Source organism: Platichthys flesus, chromosome 6 (genome assembly GCF_949316205.1).
Source record: "Platichthys flesus chromosome 6, fPlaFle2.1, whole genome shotgun sequence".
NCBI lineage: Eukaryota > Metazoa > Chordata > Actinopteri > Pleuronectiformes > Pleuronectidae > Platichthys > Platichthys flesus.
The window spans coordinates 18,461,667-18,479,750 of record NC_084950.1 but is presented as its reverse complement, the minus strand read 5'-3'; the positions used below and the strand labels follow the sequence as shown (position 1 = coordinate 18,479,750).

Here is an 18,084-nt window from a genome sequence, read left to right as displayed (position 1 = left end):
GTCATACTGATTAACACCACAAGTTGGCTCAGCAGATGTATTATTTACACAATTTTAAGCCTCTATAGAGACCAACAAAAATTGCCATTGCCGACTATATTTCAGGTCGTCAAGGCGGGAATTGGTTAAAGTTTTCAACTAGCAATAATCACGCCTCGGTTTGACCTCATAGGCTACGATACTGCCACTGCGAAGGGATAAAGAGGCTGATTTGCAGAGGGATGGTATAAAACATCTGCACAACCCTGTGCTAGGGTTTGTCAGTCGTATTGGCACCCCAAATTAAGTAAAACCTGTTATGTTAAGGTGGTTACACTGTTACTCATCGTGTTTGCTCATTAATAGTCAGGTCAATTTAACTGAGATAGAAAAAAATTGATGTTTAAATTGGATAAACAGATGATGTTTAATATTTTAAGTGATTGTACTTAGTTTGGTAGGTGGGGCTAATTATTTCAATGTCGCCCCAGTGACTATGCTTTGGAAAACACCGGAGAGTAATTTGGCATGAGTACTTTAGTAGTGTATTGTTAAGAGATTCACTTGTGGTCATACTGATTAACACCACCAGTTGGCTCATAAGATGTATTATTTACACAATTTTAAGCCTCTATAGAGACCAACAAAAATTGCCATTGCCGACTATATTTCAGGTCGTCAAGGCGGGAATTGGTTAAAGTTTTCAACTAGCAATAATCACGCCTTGGTTTGACCTCATAGGCAACGATACTGCCACTGCGAAGGGATAAAGAGGCTGATTTGCAGAGGGATGGTATAAAACATCTGCACAACCCTGTGCTAGGGTTTGTCAGTGCATATTGGGACCCCAGAGTAAGTGAAACCAGTTATGTTAAGGTGGTTATACTGTTACCCGTCGTGTTTGCTCATTAATAGTCAGGTCAATTTAACTGAGATAGAAAAAAATTGATGTTTAAATTGGATAAACAGATGATGTTTAATATTTTAAGTGATTGTACTTAGTTTGGTAGGTGGGGCTAATTATTTCAATGTCGCCCCAGTGACTATGCTTTGGAAAACACCGGAGAGTAATTTGGCATGAGTACTTTAGTAGTGTATTGTTAAGAGATTCACTTGTGGTCATACTGATTAACAACACAAGTTGGCACATAAGATGTATTATTTACACAATTTTAAGCCTCTATAGAGACCAACAAAAATTGCCATTGCCGACTATATTTCAGGTCGTCAAGGCGGGAATTGGTTAAAGTTTTCAACTAGCAATAATCACGCCTCGGTTTGACCTCATAGGCTACGATACTGCCACTGCGAAGGGATAAAGAGGCTGATTTGCAGAGGGATGGTATAAAACATCTGCACAACCCTGTGCTAGGGTTTGTCAGTGCATATTGGGACCCCAGAGTAAGTGAAACCAGTTATGTTAAGGTGGTTATACTGTTACCCGTCGTGTTTGCTCATTAATAGTCAAGTCAATTTAACTGAGATAGAAAAAAATTGATGTTTAAATGGGATAAGCAGATGATGTTTAATATTTTAAGTGATTGTACTTAGTTTGGTAGGTGGGGCTAATTATTTCAATGTCGCCCCATTAACTATGCTTTGGATAACACCGGAAAGTAATTTGCCATTCATACTTTAGTGTTGTAGTGTTAAGAGATTCACTTGTGGTCATACTGATTAACACCACAAGTTGGCTCAGCAGATGTATTATTTACACAATTTTAAGCCTCTATAGAGACCAACAAAAATTGCCATTGCCGACTATATTTCAGGTCGTCAAGGCGGGAATTGGTTAAAGTTTTCAACTAGCAATAATCACGCCTCGGTTTGACCTCATAGGCTACGATACTGCCACTGCGAAGGGATAAAGAGGCTGATTTGCAGAGGGATGGTATAAAACATCTGCACAACCCTGTGCTAGGGTTTGTCAGTCGTATTGGCACCCCAAATTAAGTAAAACCTGTTATGTTAAGGTGGTTACACTGTTACTCATCGTGTTTGCTCATTAATAGTCAGGTCAATTTAACTGAGATAGAAAAAAATTGATGTTTAAATTGGATAAACAGATGATGTTTAATATTTTAAGTGATTGTACTTAGTTTGGTAGGTGGGGCTAATTATTTCAATGTCGCCCCAGTGACTATGCTTTGGAAAACACCGGAGAGTAATTTGGCATGAGTACTTTAGTAGTGTATTGTTAAGAGATTCACTTGTGGTCATACTGATTAACAACACAAGTTGGCTCATAAGATGTATTATTTACACAATTTTAAGCCTCTATAGAGACCAACAAAAATTGCCATTGCCGACTATATTTCAGGTCGTCAAGGCGGGAATTGGTTAAAGTTTTCAACTAGCAATAATCACGCCTCGGTTTGACCTCATAGGCTACGATACTGCCACTGCGAAGGGATAAAGAGGCTGATTTGCAGAGGGATGGTATAAAACATCTGCACAACCCTGTGCTAGGGTTTGTCAGTGCATAGTGGGACCCCAGAGTAAGTGAAACCAGTTATGTTAAGGTGGTTATACTGTTACCCGTCGTGTTTGCTCATTAGTAGTCAGGTCAATTTAACTGAGATAGAAAAAAATTGATGTTTAAATGGGATAAACAGATGATGTTTAATATTTTAAGTGATTGTATTTAGTTTGGTAGGTGGGGCTAATTATTTCAATGTCGCCCCATTGACTATGCTTTGGATAACACCGGGAAGTAATTTGGCATGAGTACTTTAGTATTGTATTGTTAAGAGATTCACTTGTGGTCATACTGATTAACACCACAAGTTGGCTCATCAGATGTATTATTTACACAATTTTAAGCCTCTATAGAGACCAACAAAAATTGCCATTGCCGACTATATTTCAGGTCGGCAAGGCGGGAATTAGTTAAAGTTTTCAACTAGCAATAATCACGCCTCGGTATGACCTCATAGGCTACGATACTGCCACTGCGAAGGGATAAAGAGGCTGATTTGCAGAGGGATGGTATAAAACATCTGCACAACCCTGTGCTAGGGTTTGTCAGTGCATATTGGGACCCCAGAGTAAGTGAAACCAGTTATGTTAAGGTGGTTATACTGTTACCCGTCGTGTTTGCTCATTAATAGTCAGGTCAATTTAACTGAGATAGAAAAAAATTGATGTTTAAATTGGATAAACAGATGATGTTTAATATTTTAAGTGATTGTACTTAGTTTGGTAGGTGGGGCTAATTATTTCAATGTCGCCCCAGTGACTATGCTTTGGATAACACCGGAAAGTAATTTGACGTGAGTACTTCGGATTGTATTGTTAAGAGATTCACCTGTGGTCATACTGATTAACACCACAAGTTGGCTCATCAGATGTATTATTTACACAATTTTAAGCCTCTATAGAGACCAACAAAAATTGCCATTGCAGACTATATTTCAGGTCGTCAAGGCGGGAATTGGTTAAAGTTTTCAACTAGCAATAATCACGCCTCGGTTTGACCTCATAGGCTACGATACTGCCACTGCGAAGGGATAAATGGGCTGATTTGCAGAGGAATGGTATAAAACATCTGCACAACCCTGTGCTAGGGTTTGTCAGTCATATTGGCACCCCAAAGTAAGTAAAACCTGTTATGTTAAGGTGGTTAAACTGTAACTCGTCGTGTTTGCTCATTAATAGTCAGGTCAATTTAACTGAGATAGAAAAAAATTGATGTTTATATGGGATAAACAAATGTGGTTTAATATTTTAAGTGATTGTACTTAGTTTTGTAGGTGGGGCTAATTATTTCAATGTCGCCCCATTGACTATGCTTTGGATAACACCGGGAAGTAATTTGGCATGAGTACTTTAGTATTGTATTGTTAAGAGATTCACCTGTGGTCATACTGATTAACACCACAAGTTGGCTCATCAGATGTATTATTTACACAATTTTAAGCCTCTATAGAGACCAACAAAAATTGCCATTGCCGACTATATTTCAGGTCGGCAAGGCGGGAATTGGTTAAAGTTTTCAACTAGCAATAATCACGCCTCGGTATGACCTCATAGGCTACGATACTGCCACTGCGAAGGGATAAAGAGGCTGATTTGCAGAGGGATGGTATAAAACATCTGCACAACCCTGTTTTAGGGTTTGTCAGTGCATATTGGGACCCCAGAGTAAGTGAAACCAGTTATGTTAAGGTGGTTATACTGTTACCCGTCGTGTTTGCTCATTAGTAGTCAGGTCAATTTAACTGAGATAGAAAAAAATTGATGTTTAAATGGGAAAAACAGATGATGTTTAATATTTTAAGTGATTGTACTTAGTTTGGTAGGTGTGGCTAAATATTTCAATGTCACCCCAGTGACTATGCTTTGGATAACACCGGAAAGTAATTTGACGTGAGTACTTCGGGTTGTATTGTTAAGAGATTCACCTGTGGTCATACTGATTAACACCACAAGTTGGCTCATCAGATGTATTATTTACACAATTTTAAGCCTCTATAGAGACCAACAAAAATTGCCATTGCCGACTATATTTCAGGTCATCAAGGCGGGAATTGGTTAAAGTTTTCAACTAGCAATAATCACGCCTCGGTTTGACCTCATAGGCTACGATACTGCCACTGCGAAGGGATAAAGGGGCTGATTTGCAGAGGGATGGTATAAAACATCTGCACAACCCTGTGCTAGGGTTTGTCAGTCGTATTGGCACCCCAAAGTAAGTAAAACCTGTTATGTTAAGGTGGTTATACTGTTACCCATCGTGTTTGCTCATTAGTAGTCAGGTCAATTTAACTGAGATAGAAAGAAATTGATGTTTCAATGGGATTAACAGATGATGTTTAATATTTTAAGTGATTGTACTTAGTTTGGTAGGTGTGGCTAAATATTTCAATGTCACCCCAGTGACTATGCTTTGGATAACACCGGAAAGTAATTTGACGTGAGTACTTCGGGTTGTATTGTTAAGAGATTCACCTGTGGTCATACTGATTAACACCACAAGTTGGCTCATCAGATGTATTATTTACACAATTTTAAGCCTCTATAGAGACCAACAAAAATTGCCATTGCCGACTATATTTCAGGTCGGCAAGGCGGGAATTGGTTAAAGTTTTCAACTAGCAATAATCACGCCTCGGTTTGACCTCATAGGCTACGATACTGCCACTGCGAAGGGATAAAGAGGCTGATTTGCAGAGGGATGGTATAAAACATCTGCACAACCCTGTGCTAGGGTTTGTCAGTCGTATTGGCACCCCAAAGTAAGTAAAACCTGTTATGTTAAGGTGGTTAAACTGTTACTCGTCGTGTTTGCTCATTAATAGTCAGGTCAATTTAACTGAGATAGAAAAAAATTGATGTTTATATGGGATAAACAGATGTGGTTTAATATTTTAAGTGATTGTACTTAGTTTTGTAGGTGGGGCTAATTATTTCAATGTCGCCCCATTGACTATGCTTTGGATAACACCGGGAAGTAATTTGGCATGAGTACTTTAGTATTGTATTGTTAAGAGATTCACTTGTGGTCATACTGATTAACACCACAAGTTGGCTCATCAGATGTATTATTTACACAATTTCAAGCCTCTATAAAACCAACAAAAATTGCCATTGCCGACTATATTTCAGGTCGGCAAGGCGGGAATTGGTTAAAGTTTTCAACTAGCAATAATCACGCCTCGGTATGACCACATAGGCTACGATACTGCCACTGCGAAGGGATAAAGAGGCTGATTTGCAGAGGGATGGTATAAAACATCTGCACAACCCTGTGCTAGGGTTTGTCAGTGCATATTGGGACCCCAGAGTAAGTGAAACCAGTTATGTTAAGGTGGTTATACTGTTACCCGTCGTGTTTGCTCATTAATAGTCAGGTCAATTTAACTGAGATAGAAAAAAATTGATGTTTAAATGGGATAAGCAGATGATGTTTAATATTTTAAGTGATTGTACTTAGTTTGGTAGGTGGGGCTAATTATTTCAATGTCGCCCCATTAACTATGCTTTGGATAACACCGGAAAGTAATTTGCCATTCATACTTTAGTGTTGTAGTGTTAAGAGATTCACTTGTGGTCATACTGATTAACACCACAAGTTGGCTCAGCAGATGTATTATTTACACAATTTTAAGCCTCTATAGAGACCAACAAAAATTGCCATTGCCGACTATATTTCAGGTCGTCAAGGCGGGAATTGGTTAAAGTTTTCAACTAGCAATAATCACGCCTCGGTTTGACCTCATAGGCTACGATACTGCCACTGCGAAGGGATAAAGAGGCTGATTTGCAGAGGGATGGTATAAAACATCTGCACAACCCTGTGCTAGGGTTTGTCAGTCGTATTGGCACCCCAAATTAAGTAAAACCTGTTATGTTAAGGTGGTTACACTGTTACTCGTCGTGTTTGCTCATTAATAGTCAGGTCAATTTAACTGAGATAGAAAAAAATTGATGTTTAAATTGGATAAACAGATGATGTTTAATATTTTAAGTGATTGTACTTAGTTTGGTAGGTGGGGCTAATTATTTCAATGTCGCCCCAGTGACTATGCTTTGGAAAACACCGGAGAGTAATTTGGCATGAGTACTTTAGTAGTCTATTGTTAAGAGATTCACTTGTGGTCATACTGATTAACAACACAAGTTGGCTCATAAGATGTATTATTTACACAATTTTAAGCCTCTATAGAGACCAACAAAAATTGCCATTGCCGACTATATTTCAGGTCGTCAAGACGGGAATTGGTTAAAGTTTTCAACTAGCAATAATCACGCCTCGGTTTGACCTCATAGGCTACGATATTGCCACTGCGAAGGGATAAAGAGGCTGATTTGCAGAGGGATGGTATAAAACATCTGCACAACCCTGTGCTAGGGTTTGTCAGTGCATATTGGGACCCCAGAGTAAGTGAAACCAGTTATGTTAAGGTGGTTATACTGTTACCCGTCGTGTTTGCTCATTAATAGTCAGGTCAATTTAACTGAGATAGAAAAAAATTGATGTTTAAATTGGATAAACAGATGATGTTTAATATTTTAATTGATTGTACTTAGTTTGGTAGGTGGGGATAATTATTTCAATGTCGCCCCAGTGACTATGCTTTGGAAAACACCGGAGAGTAATTTGGCATGAGTACTTTAGTAGTGTATTGTTAAGAGATTCACTTGTGGTCATACTGATTAACAACACAAGTTGGCACATAAGATGTATTATTTACACAATTTTAAGCCTCTATAGAGACCAACAAAAATTGCCATTGCCGACTATATTTCAGGTCGTCAAGGCGGGAATTGGTTAAAGTTTTCAACTAGCAATAATCACGCCTCGGTTTGACCTCATAGGCTACGATACTGCCACTGCGAAGGGATAAAGAGGCTGATTTGCAGAGGGATGGTATAAAACATCTGCACAACCCTGTGCTAGGGTTTGTCAGTGCATATTGGGACCCCAGAGTAAGTGAAACCAGTTATGTTAAGGTGGTTATACTGTTACCCGTCGTGATTGCTCATTAATAGTCAGGTCAATTTAACTGAGATAGAAAAAAATTGATGATTAAATGGGATAAGCAGATGATGTTTAATATTTTAAGTGATTGTACTTAGTTTGGTAGGTGGGGCTAATTATTTCAATGTCGCCCCATTGACTATGCTTTGGATAACACCGGAAAGTAATTTGGCATGAATACTTTAGTGTTGTAGTGTTAAGAGATTCACTTGTGGTCATACTGATTAACACCACAAGTTGGCTCATCAGATGTATTATTTACACAATTTTAAGCCTCTATAGAGACCAACAAAAATTGCCATTGCCGACTATATTTCAGGTCGTCAAGGCGGGAATTGGTTAAAGTTTTCAACTAGCAATAATCACGCCTCGGTTTGACCTCATAGGCTACGATACTGCCACTGCGAAGGGATAAAAGGGCTGATTTGCAGAGGGATGGTATAAAACATCTGCACAACCCTGTGCTAGGGTTTGTCAGTGCATATTGGGACCCCAGAGTAAGTGAAACCAGTTATGTTAAGGTGGTTATACTGTTACCCGTCGTGTTTGCTCATTAATAGTCAGGTCAATTTAACTGAGATAGAAAAAAATTGATGTTTAAATTGGATAAACAGATGATGTTTAATATTTTAAGTGATTGTACTTAGTTTGGTAGGTGGGGCTAATTATTTCAATGTCGCCCCAGTGACTATGCTTTGGAAAACACCGGAGAGTAATTTGGCATGAGTACTTTAGTAGTGTATTGTTAAGAGATTCACTTGTGGTCATACTGATTAACAACACAAGTTGGCTCATAAGATGTATTATTTACACAATTTTAAGCCTCTATAGAGACCAACAAAAATTGCCATTGCCGACTATATTTCAGGTCGTCAAGGCGGGAATTGGTTAAAGTTTTCAACTAGCAATAATCACGCCTCGGTTTGACCTCATAGGCTACGATACTGCCACTGCGAAGGGATAAAGAGGCTGATTTGCAGAGGGATGGTATAAAACATCTGCACAACCCTGTGCTAGGGTTTGTCAGTGCATATTGGGACCCCAGAGTAAGTGAAACCAGTTATGTTAAGGTGGTTATACTGTTACCCGTCGTGTTTGCTCATTAATAGTCAAGTCAATTTAACTGAGATAGAAAAAAATTGATGTTTAAATGGGATAAGCAGATGATGTTTAATATTTTAAGTGATTGTACTTAGTTTGGTAGGTGGGGCTAATTATTTCAATGTCGCCCCATTAACTATGCTTTGGATAACACCGGAAAGTAATTTGCCATTCATACTTTAGTGTTGTAGTGTTAAGAGATTCACTTGTGGTCATACTGATTAACACCACAAGTTGGCTCAGCAGATGTATTATTTACACAATTTTAAGCCTCTATAGAGACCAACAAAAATTGCCATTGCCGACTATATTTCAGGTCGTCAAGGCGGGAATTGGTTAAAGTTTTCAACTAGCAATAATCACGCCTCGGTTTGACCTCATAGGCTACGATACTGCCACTGCGAAGGGATAAAGAGGCTGATTTGCAGAGGGATGGTATAAAACATCTGCACAACCCTGTGCTAGGGTTTGTCAGTCGTATTGGCACCCCAAATTAAGTAAAACCTGTTATGTTAAGGTGGTTACACTGTTACTCATCGTGTTTGCTCATTAATAGTCAGGTCAATTTAACTGAGATAGAAAAAAATTGATGTTTAAATTGGATAAACAGATGATGTTTAATATTTTAAGTGATTGTACTTAGTTTGGTAGGTGGGGCTAATTATTTCAATGTCGCCCCAGTGACTATGCTTTGGAAAACACCGGAGAGTAATTTGGCATGAGTACTTTAGTAGTGTATTGTTAAGAGATTCACTTGTGGTCATACTGATTAACACCACCAGTTGGCTCATAAGATGTATTATTTACACAATTTTAAGCCTCTATAGAGACCAACAAAAATTGCCATTGCCGACTATATTTCAGGTCGTCAAGGCGGGAATTGGTTAAAGTTTTCAACTAGCAATAATCACGCCTTGGTTTGACCTCATAGGCAACGATACTGCCACTGCGAAGGGATAAAGAGGCTGATTTGCAGAGGGATGGTATAAAACATCTGCACAACCCTGTGCTAGGGTTTGTCAGTGCATATTGGGACCCCAGAGTAAGTGAAACCAGTTATGTTAAGGTGGTTATACTGTTACCCGTCGTGTTTGCTCATTAATAGTCAGGTCAATTTAACTGAGATAGAAAAAAATTGATGTTTAAATTGGATAAACAGATGATGTTTAATATTTTAAGTGATTGTACTTAGTTTGGTAGGTGGGGCTAATTATTTCAATGTCGCCCCAGTGACTATGCTTTGGAAAACACCGGAGAGTAATTTGGCATGAGTACTTTAGTAGTGTATTGTTAAGAGATTCACTTGTGGTCATACTGATTAACAACACAAGTTGGCACATAAGATGTATTATTTACACAATTTTAAGCCTCTATAGAGACCAACAAAAATTGCCATTGCCGACTATATTTCAGGTCGTCAAGGCGGGAATTGGTTAAAGTTTTCAACTAGCAATAATCACGCCTCGGTTTGACCTCATAGGCTACGATACTGCCACTGCGAAGGGATAAAGAGGCTGATTTGCAGAGGGATGGTATAAAACATCTGCACAACCCTGTGCTAGGGTTTGTCAGTGCATATTGGGACCCCAGAGTAAGTGAAACCAGTTATGTTAAGGTGGTTATACTGTTACCCGTCGTGTTTGCTCATTAATAGTCAAGTCAATTTAACTGAGATAGAAAAAAATTGATGTTTAAATGGGATAAGCAGATGATGTTTAATATTTTAAGTGATTGTACTTAGTTTGGTAGGTGGGGCTAATTATTTCAATGTCGCCCCATTAACTATGCTTTGGATAACACCGGAAAGTAATTTGCCATTCATACTTTAGTGTTGTAGTGTTAAGAGATTCACTTGTGGTCATACTGATTAACACCACAAGTTGGCTCAGCAGATGTATTATTTACACAATTTTAAGCCTCTATAGAGACCAACAAAAATTGCCATTGCCGACTATATTTCAGGTCGTCAAGGCGGGAATTGGTTAAAGTTTTCAACTAGCAATAATCACGCCTCGGTTTGACCTCATAGGCTACGATACTGCCACTGCGAAGGGATAAAGAGGCTGATTTGCAGAGGGATGGTATAAAACATCTGCACAACCCTGTGCTAGGGTTTGTCAGTCGTATTGGCACCCCAAATTAAGTAAAACCTGTTATGTTAAGGTGGTTACACTGTTACTCATCGTGTTTGCTCATTAATAGTCAGGTCAATTTAACTGAGATAGAAAAAAATTGATGTTTAAATTGGATAAACAGATGATGTTTAATATTTTAAGTGATTGTACTTAGTTTGGTAGGTGGGGCTAATTATTTCAATGTCGCCCCAGTGACTATGCTTTGGAAAACACCGGAGAGTAATTTGGCATGAGTACTTTAGTAGTGTATTGTTAAGAGATTCACTTGTGGTCATACTGATTAACAACACAAGTTGGCTCATAAGATGTATTATTTACACAATTTTAAGCCTCTATAGAGACCAACAAAAATTGCCATTGCCGACTATATTTCAGGTCGTCAAGGCGGGAATTGGTTAAAGTTTTCAACTAGCAATAATCACGCCTCGGTTTGACCTCATAGGCTACGATACTGCCACTGCGAAGGGATAAAGAGGCTGATTTGCAGAGGGATGGTATAAAACATCTGCACAACCCTGTGCTAGGGTTTGTCAGTGCATAGTGGGACCCCAGAGTAAGTGAAACCAGTTATGTTAAGGTGGTTATACTGTTACCCGTCGTGTTTGCTCATTAGTAGTCAGGTCAATTTAACTGAGATAGAAAAAAATTGATGTTTAAATGGGATAAACAGATGATGTTTAATATTTTAAGTGATTGTATTTAGTTTGGTAGGTGGGGCTAATTATTTCAATGTCGCCCCATTGACTATGCTTTGGATAACACCGGGAAGTAATTTGGCATGAGTACTTTAGTATTGTATTGTTAAGAGATTCACTTGTGGTCATACTGATTAACACCACAAGTTGGCTCATCAGATGTATTATTTACACAATTTTAAGCCTCTATAGAGACCAACAAAAATTGCCATTGCCGACTATATTTCAGGTCGGCAAGGCGGGAATTAGTTAAAGTTTTCAACTAGCAATAATCACGCCTCGGTATGACCTCATAGGCTACGATACTGCCACTGCGAAGGGATAAAGAGGCTGATTTGCAGAGGGATGGTATAAAACATCTGCACAACCCTGTGCTAGGGTTTGTCAGTGCATATTGGGACCCCAGAGTAAGTGAAACCAGTTATGTTAAGGTGGTTATACTGTTACCCGTCGTGTTTGCTCATTAATAGTCAGGTCAATTTAACTGAGATAGAAAAAAATTGATGTTTAAATTGGATAAACAGATGATGTTTAATATTTTAAGTGATTGTACTTAGTTTGGTAGGTGGGGCTAATTATTTCAATGTCGCCCCAGTGACTATGCTTTGGATAACACCGGAAAGTAATTTGACGTGAGTACTTCGGATTGTATTGTTAAGAGATTCACCTGTGGTCATACTGATTAACACCACAAGTTGGCTCATCAGATGTATTATTTACACAATTTTAAGCCTCTATAGAGACCAACAAAAATTGCCATTGCAGACTATATTTCAGGTCGTCAAGGCGGGAATTGGTTAAAGTTTTCAACTAGCAATAATCACGCCTCGGTTTGACCTCATAGGCTACGATACTGCCACTGCGAAGGGATAAATGGGCTGATTTGCAGAGGAATGGTATAAAACATCTGCACAACCCTGTGCTAGGGTTTGTCAGTCATATTGGCACCCCAAAGTAAGTAAAACCTGTTATGTTAAGGTGGTTAAACTGTAACTCGTCGTGTTTGCTCATTAATAGTCAGGTCAATTTAACTGAGATAGAAAAAAATTGATGTTTATATGGGATAAACAAATGTGGTTTAATATTTTAAGTGATTGTACTTAGTTTTGTAGGTGGGGCTAATTATTTCAATGTCGCCCCATTGACTATGCTTTGGATAACACCGGGAAGTAATTTGGCATGAGTACTTTAGTATTGTATTGTTAAGAGATTCACCTGTGGTCATACTGATTAACACCACAAGTTGGCTCATCAGATGTATTATTTACACAATTTTAAGCCTCTATAGAGACCAACAAAAATTGCCATTGCCGACTATATTTCAGGTCGGCAAGGCGGGAATTGGTTAAAGTTTTCAACTAGCAATAATCACGCCTCGGTATGACCTCATAGGCTACGATACTGCCACTGCGAAGGGATAAAGAGGCTGATTTGCAGAGGGATGGTATAAAACATCTGCACAACCCTGTTTTAGGGTTTGTCAGTGCATATTGGGACCCCAGAGTAAGTGAAACCAGTTATGTTAAGGTGGTTATACTGTTACCCGTCGTGTTTGCTCATTAGTAGTCAGGTCAATTTAACTGAGATAGAAAAAAATTGATGTTTAAATGGGAAAAACAGATGATGTTTAATATTTTAAGTGATTGTACTTAGTTTGGTAGGTGTGGCTAAATATTTCAATGTCACCCCAGTGACTATGCTTTGGATAACACCGGAAAGTAATTTGACGTGAGTACTTCGGGTTGTATTGTTAAGAGATTCACCTGTGGTCATACTGATTAACACCACAAGTTGGCTCATCAGATGTATTATTTACACAATTTTAAGCCTCTATAGAGACCAACAAAAATTGCCATTGCCGACTATATTTCAGGTCATCAAGGCGGGAATTGGTTAAAGTTTTCAACTAGCAATAATCACGCCTCGGTTTGACCTCATAGGCTACGATACTGCCACTGCGAAGGGATAAAGGGGCTGATTTGCAGAGGGATGGTATAAAACATCTGCACAACCCTGTGCTAGGGTTTGTCAGTCGTATTGGCACCCCAAAGTAAGTAAAACCTGTTATGTTAAGGTGGTTATACTGTTACCCATCGTGTTTGCTCATTAGTAGTCAGGTCAATTTAACTGAGATAGAAAGAAATTGATGTTTCAATGGGATTAACAGATGATGTTTAATATTTTAAGTGATTGTACTTAGTTTGGTAGGTGTGGCTAAATATTTCAATGTCACCCCAGTGACTATGCTTTGGATAACACCGGAAAGTAATTTGACGTGAGTACTTCGGGTTGTATTGTTAAGAGATTCACCTGTGGTCATACTGATTAACACCACAAGTTGGCTCATCAGATGTATTATTTACACAATTTTAAGCCTCTATAGAGACCAACAAAAATTGCCATTGCCGACTATATTTCAGGTCGTCAAGGCGGGAATTGGTTAAAGTTTTCAACTAGCAATAATCACGCCTCGGTTTGACCTCATAGGCTACGATACTGCCACTGCGAAGGGATAAAGAGGCTGATTTGCAGAGGGATGGTATAAAACATCTGCACAACCCTGTGCTAGGGTTTGTCAGTGCATATTGGGACCCCAGAGTAAGTGAAACCAGTTATGTTAAGGTGGTTATACTGTTACCCGTCGTGTTTGCTCATTAGTAGTCAGGTCAATTTAACTGAGAAAGAAAAAAATTGATGTTTAAATGGGATAAGCAGATGATGTTTAATATATTAAGTGATTGTACTTAGTTTGGTAGGTGGGGCTAATTATTTCAATGTCGCCCCATTGACTATGCTTTGGATAACACCGGAAAGTAAGTTGGCATAAGTACTTTAGTGTTGTAGTGTTAAGAGATTCACTTGTGGTCATACTGATTAACACCACAAGTTGGCTCATCGGATGTATTATTTACACAATTTTAAGCCTCTATAGAGACCAACAAAAATTGCCATTGCCGACTATATTTCAGGTCGTCAAGGCGGGAATTGGTGTAAGTTTTCAACTAGCAATAATCACGCCTCGGTTCGACCTCATACGCTACGATACCGCCACTGCGAAGGGATAAAGAGGCTGATTTGCAGAGGGATGGTATAAAACATCTGCACAACCCTGTGCTAGGGTTTGTCAGTCGTATTGGCACCCCAAAGTAAGTAAAACCTGTTATGTTAAGGTGGTAAAACTGTTACTGGTCGTGTTTGCTCATTAATAGTCAGGTCAATGTAACTGAGATAGAAAAAAATTGATGTTTATATGGGATAAACAGATGTGGTTTAATATTTTAAGTGATTGTACTTAGTTTTGTAGGTGGGGCTAATTATTTCAATGTCGCCCCATTGACTATGCTTTGGATAACACGGGGAAGTAATTTGGCATGAGTACTTTAGTAGTGTATTGTTAAGAGATTCACTTGTGGTCATACTGATTAACACCACAAGTTGGCTCATCAGATGTATTATTTACACGATTTTAAGCCTCTATAGAGACCAACAAAAATTGCCATTGCCGACTATATTTCAGGTCGTCAAGGCGGGAATTGGTTAAATTTTTCAACTAGCAATAATCACGCCCGGTATGACCTCATAGGCTACGATACTGCCACTGCGAAGGGATAAAGAGGCTGATTTGCAGAGGGATGGTATAAAACATCTGCACAACCCTGTGCTAGGGTTTGTCAGTGCATATTGGGACCCCAGAGTAAGTGAAACCAGTTATGTTAAGGTGGTTATACTGTTACCCGTCGTGTTTGCTCATTAATAGTCAGGTCAATTTAACTGAGATAGAAAAAAGTTGATGTTTAAATTGGATAAACAGATGATGTTTAATATTTTAAGTGATTGTACTTAGTTTGGTAGGTGGGGCTAATTATTTCAATGTCGCCCCAGTGACTATGCTTTGGAAAACACCGGAGAGTAATTTGGCATGAGTACTTTAGTAGTGTATTGTTAAGAGATTCACTTGTGGTCATACTGATTAACAACACAAGTTGGCTCATAAGATGTATTATTTACACAATTTTAAGCCTCTATAGAGACCAACAAAAATTGCCATTGCCGACTATATTTCAGGTCGTCAAGGCGGGAATTGGTTAAAGTTTTCAACTAGCAATAATCACGCCTCGGTTTGACCTCATAGGCTACGATACTGCCACTGCGAAGGGATAAAGAGGCTGATTTGCAGAGGGATGGTATAAAACATCTGCACAACCCTGTGCTAGGGTTTGTCAGTCGTATTGGCACCCCAAAGTAAGTAAAACATGTTATGTTAAGGTGGTAAAACTGTTACTGGTCGTGTTTGCTCATTAATAGTCAGGTCAATGTAACTGAGATAGAAAAAAATTGATGTTTAAATGGGATAAACAGATGATGTTTAATATTTTAAGTGATTGTACTTAGCTTTGTAGGTGGGGCTAATTATTTCAATGTCGCCCCAGTGACTTTGCTTTGTATAACACCGGAAAGTAATTTAGCGTGAGTACTTTAGTAGTGTATTGTTAAGAGATTCACTTGGGTTCATAGTGATTAACACCACAAGTTGGTTCATCAGATGTATTATTTACACAATTTTAAGCCTCTATAGAGACCAACAAAAATTGCCATTGCCGACTATATTTCAGGTCGTCAAGGCGGGAATTGGTTAAAGTTTTCAACTAGCAATAATCACGCCTTGGTTTGACCTCATAGGCAACGATACTGCCACTGCGAAGGGATAAAGAGGCTGATTTGCAGAGGGATGGTATAAAACATCTGCACAACCCTGTGCTAGGGTTTGTCAGTGCATATTGGGACCCCAGAGTAAGTGAAACCAGTTATGTTAAGGTGGTTATACTGTTACCCGTCGTGTTTGCTCATTAATAGTCAGGTCAATTTAACTGAGATAGAAAAAAATTGATGTTTAAATGGGATAAGCAGATGATGTTTAATATTTTAAGTGATTGTACTTAGTTTGGTAGGTGGGGCTAATTATTTCAATGTCGCCCCATTGACTATGCTTTGGATAACACCGGAAAGTAATTTGGCATGAATACTTTAGTGTTGTAGTGTTAAGAGATTCACTTGTGGTCATACTGATTAACACCACAAGTTGGCTCATCAGATGTATTATTTACACAATTTTAAGCCTCTATAGAGACCAACAAAAATTGCCATTGCCGACTATATTTCAGGTCGTCAAGGCGGGAATTGGTTAAAGTTTTCAACTACCAATAATCACGCCTCGGTTTGACCTCATAGGCTACGATACTGATTTGCAGAGGGATGGTATAAAACATCTGCACAACCCTGTGCTAGGGTTTGTCAGTGCATATTGGGACCCCAGAGTAAGTGAAACCAGTTATGTTAAGGTGGTTATACTGTTACCCATCGTGTTTGCTCATTAATAGTCAGGTCAATTTAACTGAGATAGAAAAAAATTGATGTTTAAATTGGATAAACAGATGATGTTTAATATTTTAAGTGATTGTACTTAGTTTGGTAGGTGGGGCTAATTATTTCAATGTCGCCCCAGTGACTATGCTTTGGATAACACCGGAAAGTAATTTGACGTGAGTACTTCGGATTGTATTGTTAAGAGATTCACCTGTGGTCATACTGATTAACACCACAAGTTGGCTCATCAGATGTATTATTTACACAATTTTAAGCCTCTATAGAGACCAACAAAAATTGCCATTGCAGACTATATTTCAGGTCGTCAAGGCGGGAATTGGTTAAAGTTTTCAACTAGCAATAATCACGCCTCGGTTTGACCTCATAGGCTACGATACTGCCACTGCGAAGGAATAAAGGGGCTGATTTGCAGAGGGATGGTATAAAACATCTGCACAACCCTGTGCTAGGGTTTGTCAATCATATTGGCACCCCAAAGTAAGTAAAACCTGTTATGTTAAGGTGGTTAAACTGTAACTCGTCGTGTTTGCTCATTAATAGTCAGGTCAATTTAACTGAGATAGAAAAAAATTGATGTTTATATGGGATAAACAGATGTGGTTTAATATTTTAAGTGATTGTACTTAGTTTTGTAGGTGGGGCTAATTATTTCAATGTCGCCCCATTGACTATGCTTTGGATAACACCGGAAAGTAATTTGGCATGAATACTTTAGTGTTGTAGTGTTAAGAGATTCACTTGTGGTCATACTGATTAACACCACAAGTTGGCTCATCAGATGTATTATTTACACAATTTTAAGCCTCTATAGAGACCAACAAAAATTGCCATTGCCGACTATATTTCAGGTCGTCAAGGCGGGAATTGGTTAAAGTTTTCAACTAGCAATAATCACGCCTCGGTTTGACCTCATAGGCTACGATACTGCCACTGCGAAGGGATAAAGAGGCTGATTTGCAGAGGGATGGTATAAAACATCTGCACAACCCTGTGCTAGGGTTTGTCAGTGCATATTGGGACCCCAGAGTAAGTGAAACCAGTTATGTTAAGGTGGTTATACTGTTACCCGTCGTGTTTGCTCATTAGTAGTCAGGTCAATTTAACTGAGATAGAAAAAAATTGATGTTTAAATGGGATAAACAGATGATGTTTAATATTTTAAGTGATTGTACTTAGTTTGGTAGGTGTGGCTAAATATTTCAATGTCACCCCAGTGACTATGCTTTGGATAACACCGGAAAGTAATTTGACGTGAGTACTTCGGGTTGTATTGTTAAGAGATTCACCTGTGGTCATACTGATTAAC

The 18,084-nt window shown here is 38.7% G+C and overlaps 33 non-coding genes across 33 annotated transcripts; all 33 read right to left on the bottom strand.

Annotated features, from left to right (window-relative positions):
• Positions 1-59: 59 nt before the first annotated feature.
• On the bottom strand, positions 60-199 carry LOC133955891 (U4 spliceosomal RNA). The gene has a single exon (XR_009920939.1). It is a non-coding gene; the product is annotated as a U4 spliceosomal RNA (small nuclear RNA).
• A 408-nt stretch (positions 200-607) lies between these two features.
• Positions 608-747, bottom strand: LOC133955950 (U4 spliceosomal RNA). The gene has a single exon (XR_009920995.1). It is a non-coding gene; the product is annotated as a U4 spliceosomal RNA (small nuclear RNA).
• A 409-nt stretch (positions 748-1,156) lies between these two features.
• LOC133955890 (U4 spliceosomal RNA) lies at positions 1,157-1,296 on the bottom strand. The gene has a single exon (XR_009920938.1). It is a non-coding gene; the product is annotated as a U4 spliceosomal RNA (small nuclear RNA).
• A 409-nt stretch (positions 1,297-1,705) lies between these two features.
• LOC133955888 (U4 spliceosomal RNA) lies at positions 1,706-1,845 on the bottom strand. Its single transcript, XR_009920935.1, has one exon. It is a non-coding gene; the product is annotated as a U4 spliceosomal RNA (small nuclear RNA).
• A 408-nt stretch (positions 1,846-2,253) lies between these two features.
• LOC133955887 (U4 spliceosomal RNA) lies at positions 2,254-2,393 on the bottom strand. The gene has a single exon (XR_009920934.1). It is a non-coding gene; the product is annotated as a U4 spliceosomal RNA (small nuclear RNA).
• A 409-nt stretch (positions 2,394-2,802) lies between these two features.
• Positions 2,803-2,942, bottom strand: LOC133956027 (U4 spliceosomal RNA). The gene has a single exon (XR_009921065.1). It is a non-coding gene; the product is annotated as a U4 spliceosomal RNA (small nuclear RNA).
• A 408-nt stretch (positions 2,943-3,350) lies between these two features.
• LOC133955962 (U4 spliceosomal RNA) lies at positions 3,351-3,490 on the bottom strand. The gene has a single exon (XR_009921006.1). It is a non-coding gene; the product is annotated as a U4 spliceosomal RNA (small nuclear RNA).
• Positions 3,491-3,898: 408 nt separating this feature from the next.
• Positions 3,899-4,038, bottom strand: LOC133955959 (U4 spliceosomal RNA). Its single transcript, XR_009921003.1, has one exon. It is a non-coding gene; the product is annotated as a U4 spliceosomal RNA (small nuclear RNA).
• Positions 4,039-4,446: 408 nt separating this feature from the next.
• On the bottom strand, positions 4,447-4,586 carry LOC133955933 (U4 spliceosomal RNA). Its single transcript, XR_009920979.1, has one exon. It is a non-coding gene; the product is annotated as a U4 spliceosomal RNA (small nuclear RNA).
• Positions 4,587-4,993: 407 nt separating this feature from the next.
• Positions 4,994-5,133, bottom strand: LOC133955924 (U4 spliceosomal RNA). The gene has a single exon (XR_009920970.1). It is a non-coding gene; the product is annotated as a U4 spliceosomal RNA (small nuclear RNA).
• A 409-nt stretch (positions 5,134-5,542) lies between these two features.
• On the bottom strand, positions 5,543-5,680 carry LOC133955990 (U4 spliceosomal RNA). The gene has a single exon (XR_009921031.1). It is a non-coding gene; the product is annotated as a U4 spliceosomal RNA (small nuclear RNA).
• Positions 5,681-6,089: 409 nt separating this feature from the next.
• LOC133955886 (U4 spliceosomal RNA) lies at positions 6,090-6,229 on the bottom strand. The gene has a single exon (XR_009920933.1). It is a non-coding gene; the product is annotated as a U4 spliceosomal RNA (small nuclear RNA).
• A 408-nt stretch (positions 6,230-6,637) lies between these two features.
• Positions 6,638-6,777, bottom strand: LOC133955938 (U4 spliceosomal RNA). Its single transcript, XR_009920983.1, has one exon. It is a non-coding gene; the product is annotated as a U4 spliceosomal RNA (small nuclear RNA).
• Positions 6,778-7,186: 409 nt separating this feature from the next.
• LOC133955885 (U4 spliceosomal RNA) lies at positions 7,187-7,326 on the bottom strand. Its single transcript, XR_009920932.1, has one exon. It is a non-coding gene; the product is annotated as a U4 spliceosomal RNA (small nuclear RNA).
• A 409-nt stretch (positions 7,327-7,735) lies between these two features.
• LOC133955883 (U4 spliceosomal RNA) lies at positions 7,736-7,875 on the bottom strand. The gene has a single exon (XR_009920931.1). It is a non-coding gene; the product is annotated as a U4 spliceosomal RNA (small nuclear RNA).
• Positions 7,876-8,284: 409 nt separating this feature from the next.
• Positions 8,285-8,424, bottom strand: LOC133955882 (U4 spliceosomal RNA). The gene has a single exon (XR_009920930.1). It is a non-coding gene; the product is annotated as a U4 spliceosomal RNA (small nuclear RNA).
• Positions 8,425-8,833: 409 nt separating this feature from the next.
• Positions 8,834-8,973, bottom strand: LOC133955881 (U4 spliceosomal RNA). The gene has a single exon (XR_009920929.1). It is a non-coding gene; the product is annotated as a U4 spliceosomal RNA (small nuclear RNA).
• A 408-nt stretch (positions 8,974-9,381) lies between these two features.
• On the bottom strand, positions 9,382-9,521 carry LOC133955949 (U4 spliceosomal RNA). Its single transcript, XR_009920994.1, has one exon. It is a non-coding gene; the product is annotated as a U4 spliceosomal RNA (small nuclear RNA).
• A 409-nt stretch (positions 9,522-9,930) lies between these two features.
• Positions 9,931-10,070, bottom strand: LOC133956043 (U4 spliceosomal RNA). Its single transcript, XR_009921080.1, has one exon. It is a non-coding gene; the product is annotated as a U4 spliceosomal RNA (small nuclear RNA).
• A 409-nt stretch (positions 10,071-10,479) lies between these two features.
• On the bottom strand, positions 10,480-10,619 carry LOC133955880 (U4 spliceosomal RNA). The gene has a single exon (XR_009920928.1). It is a non-coding gene; the product is annotated as a U4 spliceosomal RNA (small nuclear RNA).
• Positions 10,620-11,027: 408 nt separating this feature from the next.
• LOC133955879 (U4 spliceosomal RNA) lies at positions 11,028-11,167 on the bottom strand. The gene has a single exon (XR_009920927.1). It is a non-coding gene; the product is annotated as a U4 spliceosomal RNA (small nuclear RNA).
• A 409-nt stretch (positions 11,168-11,576) lies between these two features.
• LOC133956026 (U4 spliceosomal RNA) lies at positions 11,577-11,716 on the bottom strand. Its single transcript, XR_009921064.1, has one exon. It is a non-coding gene; the product is annotated as a U4 spliceosomal RNA (small nuclear RNA).
• Positions 11,717-12,124: 408 nt separating this feature from the next.
• LOC133955961 (U4 spliceosomal RNA) lies at positions 12,125-12,264 on the bottom strand. The gene has a single exon (XR_009921005.1). It is a non-coding gene; the product is annotated as a U4 spliceosomal RNA (small nuclear RNA).
• A 408-nt stretch (positions 12,265-12,672) lies between these two features.
• Positions 12,673-12,812, bottom strand: LOC133955947 (U4 spliceosomal RNA). The gene has a single exon (XR_009920992.1). It is a non-coding gene; the product is annotated as a U4 spliceosomal RNA (small nuclear RNA).
• Positions 12,813-13,220: 408 nt separating this feature from the next.
• LOC133955932 (U4 spliceosomal RNA) lies at positions 13,221-13,360 on the bottom strand. The gene has a single exon (XR_009920978.1). It is a non-coding gene; the product is annotated as a U4 spliceosomal RNA (small nuclear RNA).
• Positions 13,361-13,767: 407 nt separating this feature from the next.
• On the bottom strand, positions 13,768-13,907 carry LOC133955878 (U4 spliceosomal RNA). The gene has a single exon (XR_009920926.1). It is a non-coding gene; the product is annotated as a U4 spliceosomal RNA (small nuclear RNA).
• Positions 13,908-14,316: 409 nt separating this feature from the next.
• On the bottom strand, positions 14,317-14,456 carry LOC133955998 (U4 spliceosomal RNA). The gene has a single exon (XR_009921039.1). It is a non-coding gene; the product is annotated as a U4 spliceosomal RNA (small nuclear RNA).
• A 408-nt stretch (positions 14,457-14,864) lies between these two features.
• On the bottom strand, positions 14,865-15,003 carry LOC133956000 (U4 spliceosomal RNA). The gene has a single exon (XR_009921041.1). It is a non-coding gene; the product is annotated as a U4 spliceosomal RNA (small nuclear RNA).
• Positions 15,004-15,412: 409 nt separating this feature from the next.
• LOC133955876 (U4 spliceosomal RNA) lies at positions 15,413-15,552 on the bottom strand. Its single transcript, XR_009920924.1, has one exon. It is a non-coding gene; the product is annotated as a U4 spliceosomal RNA (small nuclear RNA).
• A 408-nt stretch (positions 15,553-15,960) lies between these two features.
• LOC133955948 (U4 spliceosomal RNA) lies at positions 15,961-16,100 on the bottom strand. Its single transcript, XR_009920993.1, has one exon. It is a non-coding gene; the product is annotated as a U4 spliceosomal RNA (small nuclear RNA).
• A 409-nt stretch (positions 16,101-16,509) lies between these two features.
• Positions 16,510-16,648, bottom strand: LOC133956005 (U4 spliceosomal RNA). The gene has a single exon (XR_009921044.1). It is a non-coding gene; the product is annotated as a U4 spliceosomal RNA (small nuclear RNA).
• Positions 16,649-17,032: 384 nt separating this feature from the next.
• Positions 17,033-17,172, bottom strand: LOC133955977 (U4 spliceosomal RNA). Its single transcript, XR_009921019.1, has one exon. It is a non-coding gene; the product is annotated as a U4 spliceosomal RNA (small nuclear RNA).
• Positions 17,173-17,580: 408 nt separating this feature from the next.
• Positions 17,581-17,720, bottom strand: LOC133955875 (U4 spliceosomal RNA). Its single transcript, XR_009920923.1, has one exon. It is a non-coding gene; the product is annotated as a U4 spliceosomal RNA (small nuclear RNA).
• Between the last annotated feature and the right edge of the window lie 364 nt (positions 17,721-18,084).